Source organism: Dasypus novemcinctus, chromosome 31 (genome assembly GCF_030445035.2).
Source record: "Dasypus novemcinctus isolate mDasNov1 chromosome 31, mDasNov1.1.hap2, whole genome shotgun sequence".
In the NCBI taxonomy this organism is placed as follows: Eukaryota; Metazoa; Chordata; class Mammalia; order Cingulata; family Dasypodidae; genus Dasypus; species Dasypus novemcinctus.
The window spans coordinates 39,671,438-39,695,448 of record NC_080703.1 but is presented as its reverse complement, the minus strand read 5'-3'; the positions used below and the strand labels follow the sequence as shown (position 1 = coordinate 39,695,448).

Here is a 24,011-nt window from a genome sequence, read left to right as displayed (position 1 = left end):
TACCTGCTTCCCACATGGGAGGTCCAGGGTTCAGTCCCGGTACCTCCTAAAAAGAAAACCAGATAAGTAGCAAACAAACCAAAGAACTAACTTGGGGGATCCAGTGTGGCCCAGTGACTGGGCACCAGCTTCCCACGTACGAGGTCCTTGGTTCAATCTCTGGCAGTAATAACAACAACAACAAAAAAAGCAGAACATACTAGTAAGATCATACCTGGCAGAGAGAATCTGATGAATTCTCTGTGTAACAAAATGAATTCGAGACACTAAGAGATGTCCTGAAATAGTGGCCAACAATGGATCTGGAATTTGGGAGAGAAATTAGAAAAGGAACTTTGGATTTGAATGGAGATGTGCTGGTGAACCAACTCTCCAGGGGAAAAAAAATGGCTCTGATACGTAGCATTTGCTGATTTCCTTGGTTTAAATACTCCCCTCGTGGCCAATTTCAAGTTACCAAACCGGTTTGCCCAATTCCTGAATCCTCATCAATGAGCTCTCTTCAGCTGCTGCCTGCAGCTTCTGTGCATGTCTAGATGTGAGTCATTTGCAGTGGCACACGATGAGAGGCCAGTCTTTTCTCACCTTGCAGAACTTGTGCCTGCGGGACATAATTTGTGTTTAATTAAGTTCATTTGCGGTGGATCCCCATTTCTGAGGGGTCCTCTGGATGGAGTACACTTTTTCCTGCTGTGGTGAGAGAACCACCTTATCCTCTTACGTCCACTGCTCTAAATGGCCCTCCGGCAAAGTGGTTTAGCCTTTCTCCTGCTGATGCAATAGTTCTTTTTTTCTTTTCTAAGGCAGAGGCTGCACTCTCCAGGGATACCCAGAGGCTACCAGGTGCCTCAACCTGGGAGGACTTCAAACACAGGCTCCCACTGGGAGAGCGTCTCTTCCTGCCGCTCTCCCGGGCTTTTTCTGGTGCCAGACTTCTGCCTCAGCTAGGCTGATATTTTATTCCTCCCATGCTGGGAAAGATGTGGGTGCTTTTATACCAAGTTCGTCTTCTACCTCCCATCCCGTCCCCTGTTCAAGGGACAAATCTGTGTTTGCATGTACTCCAGGTGTTCAAATCCCTTTCCACATAGCTGCTGGAAGGCTGACAAACCATGGGATGGGGTTAAAGCTGTATTTAATCGCATTGACCTGCCTGGAAAGGTAAGTATGCTTTGTCAAGAACATATAGAGACTCTTCTTAACCCTAGACCAGCTAAGATACTCTGTTAAGTGGACATCTCCAGAAATTCTTTGCTTTCAACGTTATTGATTACAGCAGAATAAAACAAAAACTGCATATATGACCACATTTCCTTAGTAAAATATGACATACCCACTTAAAATGATATTGTATAACCCTGGAAATTATTTAAGAGAAATTTTGTATTGGTATGAAACATTTCTATTTAGATACTGAAATAGTATATCTACCATTTTAACTATGTTAAAATACAGAAAGAGAAATGATTGGAAATAAATGTCCTCAACTATTAAATTAACAGTGATTTTTCTCTTAGTGGTAGGGTGAGGGGTATAGTTACTTCCTACTTCACTGAGCACTTGTGGGTTTCTCCAAAAGTGTTACACTATGTTTGAAACCTGCAGTCAAATTATTTCTAAAATACAGATAAGACACACTTCTTACGCCATAAAACTGAAGTCATTCGGTCACAAATTGCAGTTGTGCTACCTCTCTGGTTATTTCGTTCTATGCTTTAATAAAGGAGGAAAATTTCAAAAAGGAAAACCTAAAGCTTTCTCCACCTCAAAGTACTTTTAATTTGGAGGCTTTTCAAATAGTCAAACATCTCTTTCTTCTAACATATATGTCTTAATATATCCTAGAGTTGTATTTTTCCAACATTTATTATGAAAACTTTCAAACATGTAGAAAAATTGAAAGAATGGTACAGTGCTCTCTCTTAGATCCACCACCTAGATTCTATAATTAACATTTTAATATACTTGCTTCATCACATATCAATTTATCCATCCATCAATCCGTCTTTTTTATATATATATATATTTCAAAGTAAATAGCAGACAAAGGGACACTGCAATCCTACACCGTGCATATCTTTAACTAACTTTAACATTTTTTAAAGTTCTTTTCTTACCTTTTGAGGTAAAATTTGTATGTAACAGAATATACAAACATGACCAGTTTTAACAAATACATATACCAGCATAATCTTAACTGATGCCAAGTTATGGAAACTTACTATCATCCAGGAAGTCCCCTTGAGCTCCTTGCCAGAATTCCCTGCACTGATCTTCCCAGAGCCAACCATTGTTTGATTAGTTTCCATCATAGAACTATTTTTCCAAGTCTAGAACTTCATATAAATGGAACACACAGCAGGTAGTCATTTGTGCCTGGCAACTTTTACTCAGCATGATGTTTTCTTGTTTTCTTGAGGTACTGGAGCTGGAGAGTGAACCCAGGACCTCATATATGGGAAGTTGGTGCTCAACCACATGGGCTCCCCTGAGTTGTTTTTGTTTGTTTGTTTTGCTTGTTGTTATTTTTTGTTTTTGTTTTTAGGAGGCACTGGGAACCTAACATGGGGCTCCCATGGGGAAAGCAGGTACTCGAGCCACATCTGCTCCCCAGTGAGCATATATTTTAATTCCTTTTAGGTAACTACCTAGGAGTAGAGTTGCTGGGCCAAACTGCAAGTGTACATTTAGTTTCATAAGAAATTGATAAGTCTTTTTCCAAAAGTGTTGACCCATTTTACACAAGTTACGAGTTGCATTTGCTCCTTGTTCTCAGCAGTACCTGGCATTGTCAGTATTTTTGTTTTTTAAATTTTAGCTCTTTTCATTGGTGTTTAGAAGCTGAACTGTATTTTTAAAATGTGTAAGCACTAGACCAACTTCTTTGCTGTCGGGGGTTGCATCGTAAGAGCCAAACTTTGCTCCAGGAGATCCAGCCTCACTGCGAGTCTATCCCACATCAAAATTGCCAAATTTTGTAAGAATTCATTTTCCCCCAAGGAGAGGTCTCTTTTCCTAAAATTTGAATGGAAATTACTGGAGGCTTCCTCTTCCTTCAGACCCACCCTCATCATGTCTGTTGGTCCCTTCCTTCTAAACTTTTCTTTCCAATTCTGGTCCTTCCCAATCCACTTGGGGCACCTCCAGGGACTGTGGCGCTGCCCCATCCAGTGTGGGCAGCTCTGCCAGGTGGCTTGTCATGTGCTCTCTTAGGCTGTCGGCACATGTGCCTCGTCTCACTTCCTAAATCTATAGGCCTCGTGACGAAAAGGGAATGCATCCTTTACCTCATCAGAGCCCCTGGCGCCCAGTAGGTGCTCGCTGAACTTTTTTGAATGCACCCCAAAATGAAAGCCAGTGGAGCGGATAAGAGCGCAGACGTGGGGGCAAGACTCTGCCACCTACCAGCAGGTCCTGACCTCTCTGAGCCTCAGGCTCTGTCTGAAAAAGGCAAAGAAGAGTACCTGCCTTAGTGAACTTTGTGGGGATTCATGAGTTAATTTGTTAAATGTGCCTAGTGCACAGTAAATAAAGGCAAATGAAATGACCCCAAATCCTAAAACGGAATGTGCATCCATCCCGTTACATAAAGAATTCCCTTAGAAAGCTAAAACACCAACTACAAACAATAGCAAAAATAATTCAACCTAAAACGACTTCTTTCAAATACTCTTGTCTTGTTATTCCAGAATTTGGTGGACAAGTCATTTTACCCATGGTGATTTGTGCAACCTTTAATCATATGGCTCTCCCTCTGCAGTGGTTGAGGCTAAGCGTGTACATAGTTTTTGTTTTTGTTCTTTTCTTGTCTGGGATCGTTTCCTATCTCTTCCTTGCACTACCCTGATCAGACCTGCAATATTTGAGATGTAAACGCTACTCCCCTCTTCTTTTCAATAGAAGGGCAACTGATTCCTTTATGGTCTGAAATATTATTTAATTTATCTTAACTCAATTATTGTATATAGAGAAGGTCCCATCTTTCCAGGGAACCCTGACTTTGCTTATTAATAGTACTATGGCCATGGGACTCAAGTGTTCTGAGAGATCGTGGTTTACATTCTTTGACGAAGACTTTGGGATTTCCTACTCTCAGGGTTTGAAAAGGAAGACTTGGAAGGGTCCTGAGACCTTAGGGCAACTGACCTGCCCAGGAAAAGGCTGCGTCACAGCCCAGGATCTTCAATATCCGCCAGAGTGTGGCTCTGTTTTCCTTCACTGAACTCGGTCCCATAAGTAAGCATCTTATTTTCTAGAGCCAGAAATGCATCTGCTTGTCTCCTTTCAACATGGAGAAAACAAGCCCATAAAATCAAAGGAGAGCATTGACTACTGTGACCCGTTTAACATGTTTCTCCGCTTTGCTTCGGATGAAAGATTTCAAATCTCATCATTAATGTGGTGAAAAATATTGAATTGGAAAGCACTAACGTCGTCTTTCCGTATTGATTCGTTCTGTTTGTAACTTTCAACAAGAGAAAAGATATTAATGGTCACCTTAGCTATTTCCTGGTGACCTTCACTTAAAAGGGAATCTGGATTGGGGTGCGTGGGAGTGGGGAGTGGAAAGCCACAGGGTTCAGAATAAAGTAAAGGCTGGATGTGTCCACTTGGTATTAAAGGAATGCTTTTGCAAGCAAAAAAAGAGAGAGTATTTGGTAAAAACGAGCATTGTTTTCCCCTGCCCCGGCATCTGCTTGCCTGTGCAATGGCCGCAGTGCTTTTCTTTACCTGGTAGGTGGCCTCTCCATGTACCGAGGAGGCACTGCGTGAAAATGTGCCTCCTTATGTCGGAGGGAAATTTGCTTTCCCGTCTTTCCCCTGCTCTCCTGTGCCTCCCTTTGTTCTAATCATACATGTGAGGGGAAAAGCCCGTGATAGCAGCAACCATTTTCTTCTCCAGCCACTTTCCCGAGTTAATAATTCAAATGGATCTTTTACAAACTCTCATTGTATTCTCAGAAATGGCCTTCTTGTGCACAGTCTGCTCTCCAGTTGTACTTTATCAAGCAACAGATCTGTTGTAAAATGTGATGACTGGATTTCATCTGTTTTGCCACCCCCTAAGAATTCATTGCCCTCAGTGCTTCAACTGCTGTTACAAGAGACGGTTTAATTTTTGTGCTACACTGATTGATAGCTGGGCTCCCTGGTAGCAGGGGCTTCCTTGACTAGGACTGCTGTTTTTTAGGTCTCAGATCCCCTGAAGATGCTGCATAACTCCCTGTATGAAACGCATCTTCAGCACCCTAATAGGACTATCCCAAATCTCTAAATGAACAGAAAACCCACACAAGTGCTTATAGATATGGTCATGCCTATAGGTGATACAATATGGGAAGGGAGGGCCCCCGCACCCCCTGTTCTTAGGTATGATGGAATCAGAGAAGCAGGAAAACAAAGAAACCAACTAAACTGGAAGACTTGCCACAATTCTGAAAAGTTATCTAAATTGGTCTCTCCTGAGTAATAAAATTGCAGATACTTCTTCATTCCTTGAGTAATTTTCTGTTGCTTCCAGGTGAACTATGTAGGATTCCTGCTATGTCCCCCCAAATTAAAAATAACAAAAGAGAAAGCAAAAACACAGTTGGCAACGAGGAGACTTGTGAAAATCAGGAAAACAAAGGGAGAGGCAAAATCAGGCAGAGGGAGTTGAATCTCTCAGCTGTTTGGCCCAACTTGCCATCAATTGATGAAAAACTGACTTTTAAACAAAACTACCCAAAATTCTTTCTGACACATCAAGGCCAAGAAACTTCACGTGGACACCCACCTCAAAGAAGAGGATGATAGGTACTAATCTGCTAGATGGTGCGCTTGCTAAGACCACTGCATGGAAGAAAGTTGTGGCTAGGAAAAGCCTCTCCAGGTAATTGAGCACAAGATAAGTTCTCAGCAGCCTAATATGCTTGATGATTTTGGAGAAACCCCTTTCTTCCCAACCAGGCACATCCAATGACTGTTGCAATGTTAAGGTATCAGATATACCTGGTCATGGGTTCCAGTCTGATGTCTGATGTCACTTCAGTAATGAGTGGGTGTGGTCCCCTTGGCAGCACCTTGCACCCATTCCCAGAGCAACTCTTAACTCTACCACACTACTTTTAGTTTGAGGTAAGAGATATGGATGAGATAAAGCGATCTCTCTGTTGAAGATCATTCATTCAACAAATATTTATTTCAGACACCAGGATCTGGTGATTCAATAGTAAACAAAACAGGAAAGACCTTCTGCCTTCACAGCTCTTGCATTCTGGTGAGTGAGACAGATAACAAATATATAAGCAAAGAAAATGGTATGTTAGATAGTGAGGAGGGCTAATAATAAAGAAATAAAGGAGGGAAGGAGGGAAAGTTTTAGATAAGGTGGCCAAGGGAAGCCTCACTGAGAAAGTGATTTGAGTAAAGACCTGAAGAAAGTGGAGGAACTTGCCATGCAAATATCTCAAAGATGAGTAATCCAGACAGAAAGGAATGGCCAATACAAGGGTCGTGGGGTAGGAGATACCTGGCTTTTTGTATGTGTGAGGAACAGCAAAGGAGCTGGGATTACTAGAGGGGAAAGGGAGAGTTGTAGGAGGTGATGTCATGGAAGTAATGGAAGGCCAGACCACATGGGATGTGGTATGTCTTTGTTCAGTCACTGACTTTTACTCCGAGTCCCATGAGGAACATATGGGGTGGTTATGTGCAGTTGAGTGATGTAACCAGATTTACATTTTAACAAGATGATTCTGGATACTATGTTAACTGGGAGTAGATGGAAGGAGTTCAAGGGCAGATGGAGGGAAATCAGTTAGTAGGCTACTAAAATTATCCAGACAATATTGGACCAAGGTGGAGTGTCCAGGGCAGTCAAATCTTGAAAATGTTTTGACGGTAGATTCAATAGGGTTTGGGGAGAGCTGTTAGGCATAGGGGTAGAGTTATGGATGCCAGCAGGTTATTTGACTTGAGTAACTGGTAGGATAGAATTCAATGAATCAAAATGAGGAAGATTGGAGGAGGAGGTTTTTTTTGGGGGAGAGGGGGAGTCAGGGTTGTGGGGAGAGGGAGATATTTGGGCATTTTAATAGTGAAATGTATATTATATATCCACGTGGAGCTATCAAATAAGCAGTTGGATTTACAAGTCTGGAGTTGAGAGAGGCCCAAGTTGGAAATGGAAACTTGAGGGTCCTCAGTATATAAATAGCATTTAGAGCCAATGAGACCGCGTGAGATCACTTAGATCACTTCACATAGAAGAGGTTAGTGGCCAGAACCCTGGTGTTCAGGGTGATGAGGAGAAACCAGCTGCTAAAACTGAGAAGGAATAGTTAAAAAATGCATGATATCCTGGAAGCCACGTGAAGGACTATTTCAAGGCAGAAATAGCAATCAGTTATGTCACATGTTGCTGAAAGGCCAAATAAGATAGGTGCACTCTATTGGATTTAACCATTGTATTTGACAATGTGGGGGTTATCGGTGACCTTGAGAAGAACTCATTTCTGATCAGCTTAAGGTCTGGAGTAATCCAAGACACTACTGCAACCCCCTACTGTTTAGGTCATGCAATAAATGGGTTCAGATGTAAGCAGCTTGTTCAAAAGTAGGGCAAAGTGAACAAGACGACTAGATACGGAGGCTGAGAGTTATAAATTCCTGACCAGTACCATCTTATAGATTAAAGTGTGGAAAGGATGTGATATTTAGAACAAACAGACAAATAAAACATGCTCCAAATAGGATTACCACAGGTAATAGGCTTCAGTAGAAACCATGACAACAGGGAAACGAGGTCTTGTAAAACGTTTGTGTGGGTATGTGTGTGCTCTGCTTTTCCAATGTATTTATCAAGCTGTGACCTTGGCAAGAGTGAGGGAAAAATAAATAAGTGATTCTCCATCTTTTGGAAAAAAAATAAAACTGGTCTAATGTCAGTGGTTAAGAATCATTTATGTAGTTATCCATTTAAATGTAAAAGCCCCATTCAAAAACAATGGGTGGGGTTGCAGTTGTGTGGGTGGATTTTGTAGGGAGTCTAAGCGTGGTACAGAGTGGAGGCTAATCTTGGATAGAACAAAAGCATAGCTCTTTGGGTTTTTGAAGGCCTCAGACTCAATCTCATTGGTATGAGAATTGGTAAAAAGTGAGAGACGTGGATGGAAGAGAACATATTAATTATTAAATTAGAAGAATGCAGACCGTTCCCCCATGACTCTCAGGAAAGGCGAATACTTATGGGAAGTAATGGCGGCACGGCCTCAGGTCTTCAGCGTTGCCTTTTTTGGCAGTCTCAACTAACTGAAATACAGCTGGTGTTTGGGATTCCTCGGAAGGAAAAACTGTCCCAAAGCTCATGCTGTGGCGGGCATGTTGGTTACTTGGCAGTAGATTCACTGCCCGATTTCTGATGACTCTGCAAGTGGAGTGCAGTGGGGAGAGTAGGAACAAAGCTACGAGATGGCCATTTAAGTTCTTGAAATGACACACCTCAGGAGTGGTGGCCGATAGTGGAAGACAATCGACCCCATCCTGAGGGGCTGTTAGCTTTAAACTCCCTGCGTCTGGACTTGTGAGCCGGCCCCAGTGTTCCCAGGACACAGGTCCAATGACCCAAGCCTCTGAGTGTCAATGACCCTGGGCTCTTCCTGCGTGCTCCTCCTGGTTCTTTTGCCTGAACCTGCCTCTGCAAAACCGCAGACTTCTTCTCTTGCCTCTCCAACTTGAGTACGTGTTTGTGCCTTGTCTCTTACAGGTTCCATCCTCACGTCCCCTTTCCCAGGGTGAGTTAAGAGGCCCTGTGCCAATGTCTCAAGATCCCAACTCTACTCCTAGCTCCCTTACAAAGGAGGAGAGGAGATTAGATGTACTGAATCCCATTTCTCTAATGCAGAGCAGAATGGAGCCCACGGATTAGAGATGTTTTTTTCCTGGTTGGCTTGGCAGTTTAGAAACAAGGCCTGGAATGGCCAAGAAATGTCTACAGAGTGAATTAGGGTGAATTATTTTGTAAATGCCCATGCCACTTGCTAACCACCTCCTTTATTTCTGGTGATAATGCTAGCTAAATTCAATAGGTTCTATAGTTTATCTACAACGTGATGATTTTTAAAAAAACTTCTGATGGGGAATTTTTTTCAGAACCTTTGTCCGACTGAGCAAAAAGTGATCTCTCTCTCCAACGGAGGCATTTGAACAACTTACGCTATGAGGAAGTAAGTCCGATAATTATTTTGGTGATTATCTTCTGGGGATGCCAGAAGCAGATCCTGAGATTTACAACATAAGTGGCTTTTCAAGGAAGGGCTCCCGGGAGAAACCAGGGAGGAAGTGGGAGAATCAGGGTGAGCAAAGGGAAGAGTCAAGCAGAGTGTGCGATTTGGGACAAAGCCCCATGGAAGGAGACTTTAGCCGGATCCCGCAAGGGAGCTCTGAGTGGAGCGTAGGAGTGGATCACCACCAGGCAAGAAGCAGGAATGGGGGATGTCCTAGCTCTGTAAGATCAATCACTGATAAGGACCACCTCATGAAAACCCCCTGCTTCTGGCCCAGCAGCCCTGGAATAATCCTCCAAAGAAGAGTCCTGTGGGTACCTGTTGGAAGTAAATGGCAGGCAGCCAGGGAGGAATGCACAGATATGGTCAAGGAATTCCGGGGAAACTTGCTGGGGTGCTGCAGTATCTGGGATGGCATCGTAGGCATTTGTTGAGCCTGTGTTAGTGATAGAAAAGCTTTTTATTCATGTAGCAGTTCATGTAGTTTTCACAAAGTCCCTGTGAAGATCTCTCTTTAACCTACTAAGGAGCTGAAGTGTTAAGTAATTTGTACATGTTCAAAAACCGTCGTTGGCTGAGCTGATGCTAGCCCCAAGTTTGTCTGCAAGGGGTAAAGGCCAGCCTTTACGAAAGTGAGGATTTTATTCAGCAAGGGATGGGTGAGCCTGGGCTAGGGGAAGCAGGAAGAGGAGAAAGGATAAAATGGTTTGTCAACAAGACAATGTTCCTGGAAACGAGTGGGCTTATTCCAAGGGAGGACGGAGAGGAAACTGAAGCACGGTCTTTGAATTCACGAAAGGCTTCAACCCAGAAGAGACTGACCAGCTACCCTCGAGTCTTCACAGAGCAGTGGGAAAAAAGAGGTCCCCTTGCTAGAGCACCCAGGTTTTAGGCTGGATTTAAGGTGGCACTGCCTGGCCATAGGGGCTATTGCGCACTTGAGTGAAATCCTGTAAACTCAAATTGGAAAGGAAGAGAAGGAGAGGGACGTGAGGCACAGCCTGCTGCTCCGGGCAAATGTACCTTGAGCACAGCTGCCTCACACCTGCAACCTTCCACCAAGGGGGGAGCGTGAATGTGAAAAAACCCAGCAAACTCCGCTGGAGCTGAGGATGCTTGGAAACCTGATGGCCTTCCAGAAACTATCTGACTAATTGTTTGTGCCAGGGAAGAGATAGGAGCTAGGCTAGTCTGGTAGTTTGCCTCTCATGGAGCACACTCTGTTTTCCTTTTGTCCTTTTTCCCCCCAGAGACCTCAAGTTCTCAAATGACATTGCACACAAGTAAAAAAGCATTTTATAGAGGAATACAGAGAAAAAACATTTGTGTTATTTACAATGTGGCAAAGAGCCAATGACTCTTTGGAGAGCAGAGGGAATGGACTTGGACGGCTTTCCTTGGAGGGGCTGCACATTTTTGACTAACCTGTTTTGTTGTTCTCTGTCTCCTCATAGCCCCTGCCCTTGGGGATTTGAGTACGTGTGTCTGTGTGTGTCTGTGCGTGTGTGTTGAAGATGATCTTCCTTTAGCTTTCGTGCATATATATATGTATTTAATTTACTAGATTATGCATCTGCATGGTAGGTACTGCAGGAACACTAAACTATCTTCCCATTTTATAATGAAGCATGCATTTAAAATTCATGTGGAAGTCACCTATGAATATGTTTTTCCCTTAGAATCTCTGACATAGATGGATTTATTATTTGGGGCACCCCATTTAACTAGTGGAGGTACTATTTTTCAGCTACACTGTGGACGAAATTATTCTGTGCTAGCCTAAGAATTCAGTCACCATTCAGATCATTATCTCTCTGGGCAAAGGAATTCCAACTTGGATCTAGAATCCCAGGAATATTTCCACCCTGTTTATCCTCTTGGGGAGGGGGAAGGGTTGAACAGGGGGCTTTTCTGTAAAGCCAATAGCCCAAAGTCAACTGCCCCCTGAAGTCAAGGGCTGCTCTTCCTCTAGCCTAAGTGGTCATTTGTCCCCTATAAAAGAGAATCCCCTTGTCTATTTGTTTAATGGCAGCCATTCATAGGATCGAGGCATTTTAACAGCTATTATGACTGAGCACCAACTATCTATCAGATATTTTGCCTTGAGTCATTTGTATAATTATCTTAGGTAGTCTTCACAACAACTTTGGGATAGAGGTATTATTGTCCCCATTGTACAGAAGAGAAAACTGCCTTAAACAGAGTTAACTGATTGTGACCCTTTGAATAAGAAGTGATGGATTCAGCTGTGAGCACCAGACTGGCTGACTGGAAAACCTAATCCGTGCCATGGTATTGTGGTGGACACGTGTTAGTTGCATCCTAATATCCATTCATTCTTTTTTTTTTTCATTTAAAAAATTTTATTGAAACATACCATTCATACACAAATATCCATAAGCAGTAGGTGTATAGGAAAAGTTGTGAACTTTACAAAACAAACATGCATAATGCCATACAAGGCTCCCACACATCATCTACCACCAAGACCTTGCATTGTTGTGTTGTTACAAATTATGAAAGAATATTTTCAATGTATTGCTACTAACTATAGATCAAAACCCACATTTGGTGTATTTTCCCCCAACCCTATCTATTACTATTTTTTGTTTGGTAAACCATATAATTTATCTAAAGTATACAATCAGTGACATTTGGTATAATCACACAGTTGTGCCTTCATCACTTCAATCAATATTAGAGCATTTTCATTACTCCAAAAAAAAAAGAAAAACGACAAAAAGCAAACCACTATCATACCTATATGTTAGTGCTACTAATTACAAATCCAATGATGTGTTCTTACCATTTCTACTCATTTCCAAACATTTACAAACAACTTTTTAGCAATTCTGCACAAATTAAACCTCAGCTTTCCATGCTTTAACCACATTCTAGTCTCTGGTGACTTATAGTGTAGCAATTAACTCCATGAGTTTGCTCATTATGTTTAGTTCATTATAGCGAAATCATACAATATTTGTCCTTTTGTGCCTGGCTTGCTTCACTCAACATAATGTCCTCCAGGTTCATCCACATTGTCATATGCTTCACACTTCATTTCTTCTTACAGCTGAGTAATATTCCATCCTGTGTATACACCACAGTTTGTTTATCCATTCATTGGTTGATGGGCACCTGGGTTATTTCCATCTTTTGGCAATTGTGAGTGATGCCGCTGTGAACATTGGTATGCATATATCTGTTTGTATACCTGCTCTCAGATCTTCTGGATATATACCTAGTAGCAGTATCGCAGGGTTACATGGTAGATCTGCTATATATCTAACTTCCTTAGGAACCACTAAACAGTCCTCCACAGTGGCTGTACCATTCTGCATTCCCACCAATAGTGAATAAATGTTCCCATCTCTCCACATCCTCTCCAATACTTACAGTTTTTTTTGTTTCTTTGTTTCTTTTTTTAAATAGTGTCCATTCCAGTATGTGTAAAATAACTCATTGTAGCTTTGATTTTTATTTCCCTAATACCCAGTGATGTTGAACATTTTTTCATTGTTTTTCACCATTCATATTTCTTCTTTTGAAAAATGTCTATTCAGGTCTTTTGCCCATTTTTTAATCAAGTCGTTTTGTCTTTTTATTGTTGAGTTGAGGCTCTTTTTATATATCATGGATATTAAACCCTTGTAGGCTAGGTGATTTCCAAATATTTTCTCCCACTGAGTAGGCTGTCTTTTTACCCTCTTTACAAAGTCCTTTGAGGTGTGAAAGTGTTTACTTTTGAGGAGATCCTATTGATCTATTTTTTCTTTTGTTGCTCATGCTTTGGACATAAGGTTCAAGAGACTCCCACCTACTACAAGGTCTTGTAGATGTTTCCCTACATTATCTTCCAGGAGTTTTATGTCCTGGCTTTTGTTTAGGTCTTTGATCCATCTCACCTTGATTGTTGCATTGGGAGTAAGATAGGGGTCCTCTTTCATTATTTTGGTTGGATATCCAGTTCTCCCAGCACAATTTGTTGAGGACACTGTTCTGTCCCAGAAAAGTAGACTTGGTAGGCTTATCAAAAATCAGTTGACAATCCAAGCGAGTGGCTTTGGCAACTCTGCAGACCAGTTGAGCTTCAGGAGGGAAAGGGACAGGAGAGACAAAGAAGCCGGCCTCTTGGGCTGGGAAGGGCACTTCCACTGCACCCTCAAGGCGAATCGCCTGGGTGAATCCTCTGGTTCACTGGAGAAAGAGTGGCCAGGGGGATGGTGGAGAATGACCAGGCAGGCTGTCACACCCACGTGCCCCAAGAGAGGGAGGAACTAGTTCAGAGAGGTGGGTGGAGAGGCACCTAACAGCCATGGAGAGAAGGAAGCAGGGGAGAGAGCAGGCAGACTGTTAGAAGACCAACTGCCTGAGGGAAAGGGGTTGGAGGAGACTAGATAGCTTCTAGAAGCCCACCTAACCTGTGGAGCAGGTGTGGCTCAGTGGAGGAAATGCTTCACAGGTGCTAGGTCCCAATTCAACCCTCAGTACCTCCAAAGAGGAGGGGTCCAGAGAGTAGTCCAGCCAGTGGTCAGGCACCCAGCGGGCACCTCCTGACAGGGGATTTACAGATTGGGGTTGTTTTTCTTTCTGTTTTTTTTTTAATGTATTATTTTATGTCTTTAAAAATTATTATCATTCTTTATTTTATTCTCTAAAAATGAGTATCTTACCTGTGGATGGCTGGATACAGGGTGATTAATTGATGGGCACTGGCAGCCTGAGACAGTTGCTAGAGGCCAATGGGGGAAGCCTGTTTTTCCTGAGTTGTTTTTGTTTTGTGGCGTTTGTCTTCTCTCTTTGTTTCCTTTTTTTTCCTTTTCATTCTTTTTTCTCCTTGGTTTCTTTATTTCTTTTCTTTCATTTTCCCTTTTCCATTGCTTTTCTTTCATTCTACCTTCTCTAGTTTGGTCTTTTTCCTCCCCTTCTATTCTCATCATTCCTGTCTTTTATTTTGTTCTATTTTTTTTTTCTTGTTTCATTTTTAAAAATTCCACCTTTTAAATTTTTATCTTTGTACTTTTTAATGATTTTTCACTCATTACTTTTTCCCTCTCCCCAGCTCTTTTATGTTTCCTTTTCTATTTTTTTTTTTTTTAAGTTTTCACTCTTGTTCCTTTTGTCTTCCTCTCTCATTCCTTTTCTACAGTCTTAACATTTTTTCAAGGGGACATGGACAATGACAAAGATATACAATAAGTGGAACCAAGTGCCAAAGAGGAACCTTAACACAAAACAAAGCAAAATAAAACCCTAGAGTTGAAAGAGAAGCTAGCATCTGAACAAGCTTATCAAAATAAACAGATACCTAGACAACAACAAAATATTACAAGCCATACTAAGAAACAGGAAGACAAGGCCCAGTCTACTGGACAAACTGAAAAAATGGAGGAGATGCAGAATGTGGAAAACTAATCAAGGATGTCCAAACAATTATCATGAATCAATTTAATGAAGTAAAGTAAGAGACCAAAGATATTAAGAAGACACTGGGGGAGCATACAGAAGAAATCATAAATGTACATTAAAAAGATAACAGAGCTGTTGGTAATTAATGGTACAGCAAGAATTCAAAATATGTTGGAAACACATAACAGGAGATTTGAACAAGCAGAAGAAAGAAATAGTGATGTTGAAGATAGTACATCTGAAAACATACAGATAGTAGAATAGATAGATAAAAAGATAGAAAAAATTCAGCAGGACTCAAGGAATTGAATGACAACACAAAGTGCACAAACATGCATTATAGGTGTCCCAGAGGGAGAAGAGAAGGGAAAGGGGGGCAGAAGTAGTGTTGAAGGAAATAATGGCTGAAAATTTCCCAGCTCTTTTGAGGGACATAGATGTGTATTTCCAGAAAGGATAGCACACTTCAAACAGTATAAATTCTAACAGGCGTGCTCTAAGACATAGACTTATCAAATTGTCAAATGCTCAAGACAAAGAGAGAATACTGAAAGTAACAAGAGAAAATAGATCCTGAAAGTAACAAGAGAAAATAGATCCATCACATACAAGGGAAGCTTGATCAGATTAAGTGCTGAATTCTTGCCTGAAACTGTGGAGGCAAGAAGAAATTAGTACGACATACTTAAGGTGCTAAAAGAAAAAAAATTGCCAGCCAGTAATTCTGTATTTAACAAACCTGGCAATCAAAAGTGAGAGAGAGTTCAAAATATTCACAGATAAACAGAAATTAAGAGAGTTTGTCAACAAGAAACCTGCCCTTCAAGAAATACTAAAGGAGCCTGCAGGTTGAAAGGAAAAAAGAACAGGAGAGAGAGGGTTGGAGGTGAGTATAGAAAGGAGATTATTAGTAAGAATAATTAAAAGGATAAAAAAGAAAAACAAAAACAAAATATGACATATAAACCTAAAGAAAAAATGGGTAATATAAGTACTGCCTTGACAGTAATAACATTGAATGTTAATGGATTAAACTCTCAATCAAAAGACAGAGATTGGCAGAATGCTTAAGGAAATATGACCAATCTGTGTAATATCTACAAGAAACTCACCAGGGATGCTGGGAGGTGGTAACTGAAATAATTTTACATGCAAATAATAACAAAAGAAGGGCAGGAGTAGCTATACTAATATCAAACAAATGATAGACTTTAAATGTGAAACTCTTGTAAGAGACAGAGAAGGACAGTATATATTAATAAAATGGGTAATCTATCAAGAAGAAAGAACAATCATAAACATTTATGCACCTAACCATGGTGTCCCAAAATACATGAAGCAAACACTGGAAAAACTAAATGGAGAAGTAAATTCCTCTAAAATTATAGTGGGGAACTTTAATACACCATTATCACCCTTACACAGAACATCTCAACAGAGGGTCAGTAAAAAAAAAACAGACACCTTGAATAATATGTTAGAGGATCTAGATCTAATAGATATATATAGAACATTACACCCAAATACAGCAAGATATGCATTCTTCTTGAGCACACATGTATCATTCTCCAGGACAGACCACATGATAGATCACAGAATAACTCTCAGTAAATTCAGACAGATTGAAATTATACAAAGTAATTTCTCTGACTACAATGGAATAAGCTTGAAATAAATAAGGGGGAAAGAACCAGAATAGGCACAAAGATATGAAAGTTAAAAAACACACTCTTAGACAATCAGTGGGTCAAGAAAGACACTGCAAAAGAAACCAGTAACTACCCTGAAATGAATGAAAATAAGAACTCAACATATGAAAACTTATGGGACACAGCAAAAGCAGTGCTGAAAGGGAAATTTATAGCCATGAATGCTTATATTAAAAAAGAAGAAAAGTCTAAAATCAAAGACCTAACTGCACACCTGGAGGAACTAGGAAAGGAACAACAAACACATCCCAAAGCAAACCAAAAGAAGGAAATAACAAATATTAGCACAAAATTAAATGAAATTGAGAATTAATAAAAGAATAGAAAAATCTGACAAAACCAAAATCTGGTTCTTCGAGAAGATCAATAAATTTGACAAACCCTTAGCTAGACTAAAAAAGGAAAAAAAGAGAGAAGATGCAAATTCATGAAATAAAAAATGAAGGAGTTGATATCGCCACTGATCCCATAGAAATAAAGTATAATAAGAGGATACTTGAAAAAAATTGTATGCCAACAAAATGGATAACTTAGATGAAATGGACAAATTTCAAGAAACAAACAAGCAGCCTACATTAATGAAAGAAGAAATCGATGAACTCAACAGCAGACCACTCACAAGTATGAGACTGAATTAGTCATCAAAAACCTCCTAACTAAGAAAAGTGCAGGACCACATGGCTTCACAGGTAAGTTCTACCAATCATATTTGGAAATAACTAATACCAATCCAGCTTAAACTCTTCCAAAAAATAAAAGCAGATGGAACATTGCCTAATTCATTCTATGATGCCCATATCACCCTAATGCCAAAGATATGTAAAGGCATCACAAGAAAAGAAAACTACAGACCAGTCTATCTAATGAATGTGGATGCTAAAATCCTCAACAAAATACTTGCTAGTCAAATTCAACAACACATCAATCAAATTATTCATCATGATCAAGTGGGTTTCATCCCTGGTATGCAAGGATGGTTCAATATAAGAAAATCAATCAATGTAATCCACCACATTAACAGATTGAGAGAAAAAAATCACAGGATCATCTCTATCGATGAAGGAAAAAGCACCCATTCTTGCTAAAAACATTTCAAAAGATAGGAAAAGAAGGAAAGTTACTCAACATGATAAAGGGTATATATGAAAAAAAACCACACAGCTAATATCATATTCAATGTTGAAATGCTAAAGGCATTGTCTATAAAATCTGGAACAAGACAAGGAAGCCCATTGTCACCACCCTTATTTATCATTGTGTTAGAGACACTTGCTTGAGTACTTAGGCAAGAAAAATAAATAAAAGGCATCCAAATTGGAAAGGAAGAAGTACAAGTTCATCATTTGCTGATGACATGATTCTGTGCGTAGATAGCCCTGTAATATCTACAACAAAGCTTCTAGAGCTGATAAATGAGTTCAGTAAAGTAACAGGATATAATATCGACATGCAAAAATCAGTAGCATTTCTGTACACCAAGAATGTATACTCTGAGAATGAAATCAAGAAAGAATTCCATTTACAATAGTAACTAAAAGAATCAAATAGGAATAAACTTAACTAAAGATGAAAAGGACTTGTACACAACAATGTTAAAGGAAATCAAAGAAGACCTAAATAAGAGGAAGAATATTCCATGTTCATGGATTGGAAAACTTAATATTGTTAAGATGTCTATCCTACCCAAATTGACCTACAGATTTAATTCAATCCCAATAAAAATTACAACAACATTTTTTATTGAATTGCAAAAGCTAATTATGAAATTTATTTGGAAGGGCAATGGACCCTGAATAGTCAAAAACATATTGAAAAAGAAAAAGAGATTGTAGAAATCATGCTACCTGACTTTAAAGCATACTGCAAAGCTACAGTGGTCAAAATTGCTTGGTATTGGCACAAGGATAGAAGTACCAATGGAACCGAATTGTGAGTTTTGATACAAATCCTTGCATATACAGTCAATGAAATTCAACAAGGCCACCTAGACCACTCAACTGGGACAGAATGGCCTCTTCAACAAATGGTGCTGGGAGAACTGTAGATCGACATCCAAAAGAATGAGAGAGGATTGCCATCTCATGCCCTTTACAAAAATTAACTCAAGATGGATCAAAGATCTCAATATAAGAGCCAAAACCATAAAGTTCCTAGAAGATAATGTAAGGAATCATTTATGAGTTCTCATAGTAGGAAATAGTTTCATCCAATTTACACACAAAGCACAAGCAATGAAAGAAAAAATAGATAAATGGGACCTGCTCAAAATTTTAAAACTTTTGTGCTTCAAAGGTGTTTGTCAAGAAAGTGAAAAGGCAGTCTTTTGAAAAGGAGAAAATATTTAGTAACCATTTATCCAACGGGCCTAATATCCAGCATGTATAAAGAAATTCTACATCTTGAAAATAAAAAGACAAACAACCCATTTAATAAATGGGCAAGAGATTGAATAGACACTTTTCCAAAGAGGAAGTATAAATTGCTAAAAAATACATGAAAAGATGCTCAACATCACTAGCTACTCAGGAAATGCAAATCAAAACTACAATGAAATATCATCTCACACTTATTAGACTGGTGGCATTTAAAAAAAACAGAGAACTGCAAGTGTTGGAGGGAATGTGAAGGAAAGGGAACCTTTATTCACTGCTGGTGGGAATGTAGAATGGTGCAGCCATTGTGGAAGATGGTTTGGCTGTTTCTCAGGAAGCTAACTATAGACCTGCCATATGACCCAGCAATGCCACTGCTGGGTATATACCTGAAGAATTGAAAGCTGGGTCATGAACAAATAAATGCACACCAATGTTTATAGTGGCATTATTCACTATTACCAAAAATTGGGAGCAACCCAAGTGTACACCAGCAGATGAATGGATAAGCAAATTGTGGCATATATATACAGTGGAATATTACTCAGCTAAAAGAAGGAATGCAGTATTGACACATAAGACAACATGGATGAATCTTGAAGACTTTATGTTGAGTTAAGTAAGCCAGTCACTAAAGGACAAATATTACATGACCTCACTGATATGACTTAAGAAAATTGAGCAGACTTACAGAGCTAGTCTGCAAAATAGGTTACCAGGATACAGAGAGGGAGTAGAACTTGGTGAGCCAATGCTCAATATGGGTAAAACCTATGATAAAGTGGAAGGAGTGATTTGGTAGTACATGGGGGTGATAGTGGTGCAGGGATGTGAGTGCTGGAATTTGAGGGTGAGGAGGATGGGGGGTTTGGGTAAGACTAATCTTGGGACTGGGGTGAGGACTGGAGGAAGGGACAGGTGACCTCTCCTTGTAGGTTTAAACAAACTCTGTAGTTTGTGGTTAAAACTTAAATGATGGGAATGTTCTTTTGGCAAATATGGCAGGGCTGGGTTACTGGTGCAGGGCATTGGAGATAGGGCAATATGCAGGATAAGGCATGCCTGGGGCATGCTTCTATGGGATATGAAAGTGTTCTTCTTGTCATAGTATGTTATCTCAGTGGTGGAGACCCACACAATAAACAAGAAAATAATAAACTCCCACCCTAGGGGGTCTTGCTAGGTTCTCCAATAGAGGGACAAGATTCTCTTGAGAACATAGGCAGTGCCTGATAAAAGAAGATAGACCAACATATCAAGCCCTCAATATTAATGCATGTAGCCATGAGCCGTATTCTTCAAAGATTGCAACTTAGTGGTTACTACAGGTTCCAAGGAAAGGGGGAAGGAAGAATGGATGGAGCAGGGGGCATTTCTAAGGCATTGGAATTATTCTGCATGATCTTGCAATGATGGATGCAGGCCACCATGCATTTTGTTAGAAACTGTAAAAGTGTATGGTACAGAATGTAAACCATAGATCATGGTTAGCGGCAATGCTTCAATATTTGTTCATCAATTGTAAGAAATGTACCATACTCATGTAAGATGTTATTAGTAGAGGAAAATGTGAGTGGGCATGGGGGAGTATATTGGAATCCCCTTTATTTCTCATATGGCTTTTTTGTAACCTAAAGCTTCTTTGAAAATAAAGTGATAAAAGTAAGACACTAAGGGAGCATACCAAAGAAATCGTCACTGTACATAAAAGATAACAGATCTTACAGTGATGAAAGACAATGCAAAAAATTATTTTTATATATTTTAATTATTTATTTACTATTTAGCTTCTTTGTTTTCAGGGAGGTTTTGGATTGCAAAAGAATCACAATTGTGGCAGGGGCAGATCATTGGTGAGGGGTGTCAGTGGTGGGGAGATGTGTGGGGAGGGGTGATGCCTTTATGGAATATGAATTTATTCATGTGGTCATGGAGGGTTGTCTCGGTGAGTGGAGACCCACACAATAAGTGAAAAAACATTGAATTCTCATCGTGGGGAGTCCTATTACATTCTCTAATAGAGTGGCAAGAATCTCTAAAGTACATGGGCGATGCCTAGCAAAGGAGGACAGACCATTTTGCCAGCCCTCGATATTGATTGTACTTATGACCCGTGTTCTTATAATATTGAAACTTAGCCTATAGATTACCTAAGAGTTACCTCCTGAAGCCTCTTTGTTGTTCATATATGGCCTCTCTCTAAGTCAAACTCAGCATATAAACTCACTACATTCCCCCTGGCATGAGAAATGACTCCCAGGGATGAGCCTCCCTAGCACCCAGGGGATTATTACCAAGCTCCAACTAGTGATGCATTTTGAAAAAGACCTTGACCAAAAGGAAATAAAAATGAATTTTTATACTATGAGGTTTCAAATTGGGTCAGGAGGTTATTCCAGAGGTTATACTTAGGCATGTCTTAGTAGGATCTCACTGACTGCCACAGTAAACAGTGCCTCAAGCAGTGGGCCTCCTGAGGGCTCTAGAGACTTCTAGACCCTAGAGAGAGAGCAGATAACCCCAGGAATTCAGTATCCTGTCATTGGGACTTATACTGGAATATATGATGACCTAGCCCCATAATGTATCAAAGTTGGACTCATTTATAGTTTTCCAACACATGATTCTTAAGCCTTTTTATTTGAAGCTATAATTAGCATTATACCTATTAAATGTATGCCCCAGAGTCTTAAATGCTCCAGCTGTTCATACACTGGTTGCCTCTGAATCTCAGCAGAGTTGCAGCCAACACCTACTCTCTGTTTTTTTTTTTTTTCCCAAGCCAAACTGTATCCAGCTTTTATTAAAGATACTTTTCATAAACAATCATGGCATTTCAGGCAGGACATGGGCAGACAATCGTTAACGGTATACAACAACTTTCAAACTCCCTTCTTCAATGGACTACCAAAATCAGAAAGCCACTATAAAACCCAATGAAGTCTTCATTGGATGCTCTGAACAGGGGAAGTTTAGAGTGAGGGTTGACATTTCACGTTTAGCATGTTGTTTAACAACTTTTCACGAGCCGACCCTGACTTTCAGGAAATGAAATGAAAACAGCAGAATTATCCACAATCTGAAAAAGGAATTGCTACTTTTTTTGAGGATGCCATATCCATGGCATCACTGCAAAGTCCAGATCGCCTGACATCCTGGTAACCAATTTTCTTGGGGTCAGGCCCCAACAGGTCTCTGGGTTAAGAGAGTCAAGTGTATGCTGAAGGCAGAGAGAGAGAATAGGTCATGAGGACATAAAAACAAATTTTAGTTTTTCCACACTGCAAGGCATCTGTGCCAAGTTGAATAATGTTTATCAACGTCAGGGATTCCCTTCTGGAAGTAAAGAGGAAGTCTCTCAAAAAACTAAGGGGAAAGCTGTTTTCTCCCATATTAATCCAGCTTCAGAGATATTCTATTAGTGACATTTGCCCCTTCCCCCCAAAACAATGAAGTGTTCTGTGTGCTAACAACATAGCTTAAAAAAAAAAAGTAAAACAAAATTCTACATTTTTATAAAACTTGATAAAAAATAGTATTTCAAACTATACAGTCACCAGAAGTACACAGTTATCAAAAATGCACACACTTCACTTGGCATCTCCAGCACCTTCCGCTTTTTGTGCCTGGTCTGTTTTGGCATCTCCATTTTCTGCAGGGTTATTCCCATCCTTGCCAGCATCAGCTTTCCCTTTTTTCCCTTTGGGTGCCTTCTCTCCTTTCTTTGCAGGAGCCTTTTTAGGCTTGGGTTCTGGCTTTGGAGGAGCAAGTTTAGCAGATAACCTTGCCGATCTTCTCTGTGGCTTGTCCTTTACCTTGGCTTTATCTCCTTTAACGTCCCCTTCAGCCTTTCTCTTGGGCATGGTGGCGGCAGCGGGACGTGGGCGCTGGGCGCGGGGATGCAGCGACACACGGGCTTTGGTCGGTCCGGGGGTCATCCTCGCCTCTTCTTCACACTGCTCCTACTCTCCAGTTCTTTGAACTCACCCAGGACAAGTAACAAAAGAATGATGATGGACAATGCCCATCCCAAAATCAGAGAGTATCTACAACTGCAAGCAAGACGGTTCCATCCATCTGCCCCATGGGATCTAGTCTCCTCTCTATCAGAAGAAGAGTGGGAATCACCATCCCCAAATCCCCAAGATTGAGGAATGAGCAAACATAAGGGGGGAATGGAACCATCGACCAAAGTAGACTTATTATTCTAGTAATGGAAGAACTTTTATCATTGATATAAAGGCAGTGGTCACCAGACGCTCTGAAGGGAGGGAGAGGGGAGAATAGGTGTAACATGGTGCATTTTGGGACATTGGAATTGTTCAGCATGACATTGCAGTGATGGATACAGGCCATTATACATTTTATCAGTATCTATAAAACTGTGCAGTGCAAAGTGTAAACCATAATGTAAACTATAGACCACCGTTAGTAGCAATATTTCAATATGTTTTCAATTGTAACAAATGTATCACACTAATTGAAGATGTTAATGGGGGAAAGTGTGGGAGGGGAAGGAGGTGGGTTATATGGAAATCCTCTATATTTTCAGTGTCACATTTATGTAATCTAAAGCTTCTTTAAAAATAAAAAAATAAAATCATTTGACCATACAGGTGCAAGTTTATTTCTGAACTATCTGTTCAATTCCATTGATCAATGTGTCTATCTTTACGACAATATCATATAATTTTGACCAGTGTAGTTTTATAATACGCTGCAAGGTCAGGAAGTGCAAGTCTTCCAACTTTGCTCTTCTTTTTTAGGATGTTTTTGACTATTTGGAACCCCCTTCCCTTCTAAATAAGTTTGATAATTGACTTTTCTATTTCTTAAAGTAGACTGTAGGAATTTTGATTTGGATCACCTTGAATCTATAAGTCAGTTTTACCCATTCTTTCTTTACTTTTCTTTGGATAATTTAGCGCTACTACCTGTTTACCACCCCACAACCATTTAGTTTGTGTGAACTGGACCCCGTCACCTGCCTTAGGAGTGTCCCCAGATTGGTTTACCCCAACCACTATTTTCTACCCTAACCAGTGGTTCAAGGACAGGTGGGTACCTCAGTCAGAGCCAATAAGATGGAAGGTGATGTTGGCTAGTTTTCTAGGACTGAGCAGCTACTTTTAACTGTGTTGTGTAAGTTTGTGAGTTCTCAAACGGTGGTAGCGTTTTCTTACTTCTAGGGTAGAGCAGATTCTGCTGGCATAAACACTGCATAGAACCTGAATTTGAAGCCACTGGGTCAAGAC

At 40.3% G+C, this 24,011-nt stretch overlaps 1 long non-coding RNA gene and 1 pseudogene across 1 annotated transcript in view; one reads left to right on the top strand and one right to left on the bottom strand.

The window, feature by feature from the left end:
• Positions 1-24,011, top strand: part of LOC105745636 (uncharacterized) — a 44,626-nt gene that overhangs the window by 16,684 nt on the left and 3,931 nt on the right. Inside the window, exon 5 of the long non-coding RNA XR_001118298.4 lies at positions 9,133-9,206. This is a non-coding gene — a long non-coding RNA (uncharacterized lncRNA). The remainder of the gene's footprint in view (positions 1-9,132; positions 9,207-24,011) is intronic.
• Positions 22,001-22,711, bottom strand: LOC101444208 (non-histone chromosomal protein HMG-17 pseudogene; annotated as a pseudogene).